The sequence below is a fragment of the Podarcis gaigeae genome (assembly GCF_964106915.1).
Source record: "Podarcis gaigeae genome assembly, chromosome: 17".
Classification (NCBI taxonomy): Eukaryota; Metazoa; Chordata; class Lepidosauria; order Squamata; family Lacertidae; genus Podarcis; species Podarcis gaigeae.
Window position 1 is genome coordinate 23,742,454 of NC_139694.1, and position 6,000 is coordinate 23,748,453.

Consider the following 6,000-nt stretch of genomic DNA (forward strand, 5'->3'; position numbering starts at 1 on the left):
CTGCTCTTCCATTCCTTAGTGTGAACAGATGTAGTCCCTCCAGGTGTCTCTGTTTTCCAGGGGCAGTCCCGGATTTACAGAAGCTGTCCCCGTTTCTGATTTGATCTTGGAATGTCCTGCTTTTCCTTAGGACATCCCTGTTTGCATCAGAGAAATGTTGGCGGGTATGGAGTTATGCGGACTGCCCGCCCCCGAGCCAAGGAGATACAACCTTTAGAAGACAACTGAAGGCAGCCTTATATAGGGAAGTTTTTAAATGTGTAATTTTTTTTTCTGTTTTAATATATGTTGGAAGCCACCCAAGAGTGGCTGGGGCAACCCAGTGAAATGGGCTGGGAATAATGAAATAATAAATGAATAAAAGGTAAAGGTAAAGGGACCCCTGACAGTTAAGTCCAGTCGCAAATGACTCTGGGGTTGCGGCGCTCATCTCGCTTTACAGGCCGAGGGAGCCGGTGTTTTGTCTGCAGACAGTTTTTCCAGGTCATGTGGCCAGCATTACTAAGCCGCTTCTGGCAAAACCAGAGCAGCGCACAGAAACGCCATTTACGTCCCTGCTGCAACGGTACCTATTTATCTACTTGCAATTTGACGTGCTTTCGAGCTGCTAGGTTGGCAGGAGCTGGGACCGAGCAACGGGAGCTCACCCCATCACAGGGATTTGTACTGCCGACCTTTTGATCAGCAAGCCCTAGGCTCTGTGGTTTAGACCACAGTGCCACCCATGGCCAAAATAAAAAAATAAGATGGCCCTGTTTTCATCGGAGAAATGTTGGGAGGGTATGCAGGTGCCTTGTTGTTTACCACATGATCTAGTCACTTGTGGAAGACTGGAAGTTGGCCAATACAAAGCCATCTTTTTCTTTGGCAATCACTCGTAGCCAAGTAAGATTGTCTTCCATAAACATGGTTTTAACCATGAGTCTGTAAGTGACTGTGGAGGCCAATTCTGCATCTACATATCCCTCCAGAGTGGGGGCATAGGTTTCCAGGTGGGAGTTGGTCATGGTGAGGGTTTGCCAAGCGTGCCTTCCTCTTAGCACGTTTCTCCCTTTCGTCCTGAGTTCGAGCGCCCATAACATCTTGGTAAAGGCTGTCCTCCAACTGGAGTGCTCGCAGGCCAGTGTTTCCCAGTACAGAGTAGCACACAAGTGACTATTCCCCAACCCAGACCCTTCTGTTTTCTCAAATGATAGGTTATCTAAATCTTCTGGACTAGATGTAGTGCAGTGGCCTAGTTTCCACAGCCCCAGATGCTGGAACAAGGAGCAGTAATAGCTGTGTATGCAGGACAGAATAAGGATGTCCACAAAGAAATCAACCACACGGGTAGACTTTGCTCTTTCAAACTTCTGTGGCGAGCCCAAAATTTGGCGCCTCTCGCCTTCCATTCTGCTCAGTTCACTATGTCATAGTTGTGATGCCCCATGGGCTTGGTGTCCAGTGCAACGGAACCAGTCGAGCTGCCCTAAATCTGCCTCTTGGGTACCACGATGAAGTGAGATGGGTGGGGAAAAATGCAAACATAATTCATGCCCATTGAGTAGTAGGTCCCACGGAGCTGAATGGGACTTCCTGCCAGGTAATTGTGTCTGGGAATTCTGCCTGAACTTATTTCTAACTAGTTCAGAACTTAAGAAAGGGAGGGGGCGTGGGAATAGCTGTTCTTTGTCACAATCCAGGAAATCCATGGAAATGTTGGTCGTTGACAGGAAAATTCCAAGTCCTCATTAAGCCGCCCGAGTTCCCAAGGAATACAATTTCATTAAATGATTCTTTGCCGCTTCAGTGTTGGCAAGACTGCAGTTGGATGATCTGAATAAAAAGGTGCAACTCCCCCGAGAATCAAAAGTACCAATTATTCCTGGCATGAGGCTTTAATGCTGTTTTTATGGTGATTTGATAGAGAACAATAATTAGACTTCAAAATGTCACTTTTAAAAGACAAATTATAGGCATTTCCTCCAAACAATTCAGGTTTGTTTGCAGCTCCTTCCTTTATTATAGTGTTTTGCAGTTGCAGGGAAATGTTTTGCCTAAACTGCTTAGTAAACCAGAGGCCTGGTTAATTTGCTTCTAAATATCTTTAGGATTTTTGCCATCTTTCAGGTTTGAAATAATTGGCTGCGAGGTATTAATGCATTGATCACAAAGCTGGCAGGTTATTAGATAGCAATAAGAATAAAAAAAGATGACGTCTCCTAAAGGCAACATAATAAAAATGCTGCCAATGTCCTTCAATTGTTTCAAACTATTCAGCTGTGAAGCTGGTGATATAGAGTACTATGCCCAGCTTGAAACGGAGTTTCAAAGCCTCTTAGTGAAAGTTTCTTGAGAAAAATACTCTTCAGGGCCTTCCTCCCTTATGTCAGATGAGAAATACTTCCACAGTACAAATCTGATGAGGTTGGAAAACTGATCACATGGAGAGCTGATTTCCACAGGCAGAAAAGTCACCTATACAGTGTTCTTGGGACTGTACTGCTTCACCCTTCTGTTGAAGGACTGCATATAGGGAGAAGATGGGACGGCCACTTCCATACCCTCCCAATATTTCTCCAATGAAAATAGGGATGCCCAATTCCAGCATCAGCATTATAATTGTACTATTATTATTATTATTATTATTATTATTATTATTATTATTATTTCTTCTTCTTCTTCTTCTTCCACTCGTAGCCAAGTAAGATTGTCTTCCATGAATATGGTTTTAACAGTTAGTCCATAAGTGACTGTGGAGGCCAATTCTGGATCCACACGTGCTTCCACAGTGGGGACATTGGTTTCCGGGCAGGAGTTGATCACGGTGAGGGTTTGCCAAACGTGCCTTCCTCTTGGCACGTTTCTCCTTTTTGTCCTGAGTTTGAGTGTCTTCAAAACCCATGACAACTTTAGTAAAGGCTATTCTCCAATTGGAGCGCTCACAGGCCAGTGTTTCCCAGTTTTCGGTGTTTATACTACATTTTTATTGATTTGCTTTGAGAGAGTCTTTAAACTTCTTTTGTTGACCACCAGCTTTATGCTTACCATTTTAAGGTTTGGAATAGAGTAGTTGCTTTGGAAGATGATAATCAGGCATCCGCAAAACATGACCAGTCCAACGAAGTTGATGATAAAGAATCATCGTTTTGACACGGGTGATCTTTTCTTCTTCCACTACACTGGCATTAGTTCGCCCATCTTCCCAGGTGAAGTGTAAAATTTTTCGGAGACACCATTGATGGAATCTTTCGAGGAGTTGGAGATGCATTTATAAGTGGTCCACGTTTTATAAGCATACCGTAAGGTTGGTAGTAGTACCATAGCTTTGGTATTATTTATACCCCACCCATCTGCCCCAGCCACTCTGGGTGTCTTCCAACATTCCAGGATCAAATTAGAAACCGTGACGGCTGCTGTAAATCTGGGACTGTCCTTGGAAGATAGGGACACTAGGAGAGTCTCCAGTTCCTGTTATCCACGTGCAAAGAGATTTAGAAGTTGACATTCCAACATGTTGCTCCCTACCTGCTCTCTTGATTTATGTGATTTAGGTGACTGCAGATTGCTGCTTACATTGGTTAAATGTTTGTCTGCAAGCATTAACGCAAGTTGGTTAAAAACTAGGGTAACGTGAGAAACACGTCATGGGCACAGTTAGGTGAGTTGTCTTTTTAAGTCCATCTAGGAGGACTTAAGGTAATGTTGGGAAAGATGGAGGGCACAAGGAGAAGGGGACAACAGAGGACGAGATGGTTGGAGAATGTTCTCGAAACTACCAAGATGCATTTAATGAAACTGCAGGAGGCAGTGGAAGACAGGAGTACCTGGCGTGCTCTGGTCCATGGGGTCACGAAGAGTCGGAAACGACTAAACAACCACAAAAACATCAACAAAATGAAGGTTGCTCCAGTACCTTCAAAGCATAGGGATGCGGGTGGCTCTGTGGTCTTGAGCTGCTTGGGCTTGCTGATCAAAAGGTCGGTGGTTTGAATCTCCACAGCGAGGTGAACTCCCGTTGCTCTGTCCCAGCTCCTGCCAACCTACCAGTTCCAAAGCATGCCAGTGCGAGCAGATAAATAGGTACCGCTGCGGCAGGAAGGTAAATGGCATTTCCATGTGCTCTGGCACTTGTCACAGTGTCCTGTTGCATCAGAAGCGGTTTAGTCCTGCTGGGCACATGACCCTGAAAGCTGTCTGTGGACAAAACACCAGTTCCCTTGGTCTGAAAGCGAAATGAGCGCCACAACCCCATAGTCTCCTTTGACAGGACTTAACCGTCCAGGGGTCCTTTACATTTCACCTTCAAAGCACATTATGGGAGGGGTGTGTGTGCATACAACATGATCTCCCCGCTCTTGGCATAATTGGGGCATGCATGAAAACTCATGTGAGGATGTTTCCTCCTTCAGCAAAATTCTCCATGTCTGTTGCCAGACCCCCCGCCCCCCGTAGTGTTCCTGACTAATGCTCTTCTAAGACCTGTAGAGCTTCACAGTGGAACTTGCCATAGAGGCTGTATTAGGTTCAGACTTTGCCCCAAAAGGAAAGGAAAATAATGCCACGCGAGGAGCCCAGATCCCAAATTAAAACCTCGTTATTAAGCCCTGCAGTTTAGTCATGATAATATAAAGCTTCATGTTTATTGCTAAGTCAATCTGCAATATGTGCAGAAGGGGTAAAAAAAAAAAGGTGTTTATTATGTTTACTTTATTTATGGCCAAATTTAAATGTTAAAATACTGCAATTTTTTTTTGTCAAGTCTCATGTTTTATGGTTCTTTCTTTCCATTAATATTAAAATATGTAAACAGGATACATAAAAGGTGAAGAAAAGTCTGAAGCCTGTGAAGAAGGTTTTTTGCTGCATACCAGTTAATCAAAGTGACTCTCTAGTCAGAGGGGGAAAGAAGCAAAGAGAGTATAACTGTAAATATTGCATGGTTATTAAACTGTGGAGGACAAGTTATCATCTCTGGTTGTTGGCTGTTTTTTTTCCAGCCTCTTCATGTGCTCCAACAGATCCCTCTGGAAATACATGGTCAAAGTCAGTCGTTTCCAAAGCTTTTTTAATGGCTAGTGCCTATAAAAAGGAAATCTTTGGGTGTCTTTATATCCTGCCTGCTATATGATAATAAACGCTTCTGGTGGCATAGTCCCTTTTATAAAGATGTCGCCACTTCCTCTCCCTAATTTCACTTGTTGGCACTTAAATATGAGGACTTTTGTAACAGAGATTAAAGGCTCCACTCCCCAAATCTAGGATAAACCTTCAGTGAATCAACATTTGAGGCCATTTCAGATGAATTTCTTTAGTCTAGAATCCAGCCAAATTTAAGCACGTTGGAGATTTATTTATTCAAATGAGTGAAGCAGGTGCTTAGTTAACTCTTCCCTATTTAAATTGATGTGCATCTAATCCTAAGCATATCATTTTTAATGGGGCTTATGTTAGGTGGTTCTTTTTAAGTATCCAGTCACAATGGGTGATATTCAAGTACCGGTAGGTTTTACTCAGGGTAAGCCCACTGAAATTAATGAACCTATTATTATCATTATTATTATTATTATTATTATTATTATTACAGTGGTACCTCGGGTTAAGTACTTAATTCGTTCCGGAGGTCCGTACTTAACCTGAAACTGTTCTTAACCTGAAGCACCACTTTAGCTAATGGGGCCACCTGCTGCCGCCGCGCCACTGGAGCCCGATTTCTGTTCGTATCCTGAAGCAAAGTTCTTAACCTGAAGCACTATTTCTGGCTTAGTGGAGTGTGTAACCTGAAGCGTATGTAACCTGAGGTACCACTGTATTATTATGATTAAATTTTGTATATCGTCCACCTGAAGATCACTGGGTGGTTCACAACATAAAAAATAGGAACACGAACAAAAAAACAGCTTGATAAGCACTCTTCCACAAACACATTTAAATGGCTGTTAATCAGACAAAGACCTAGTGATAGAGGAACATTTTTGCCTGGCACCTAAAGATAAGCAAGGAAGGTGCTGGATGAGCTTC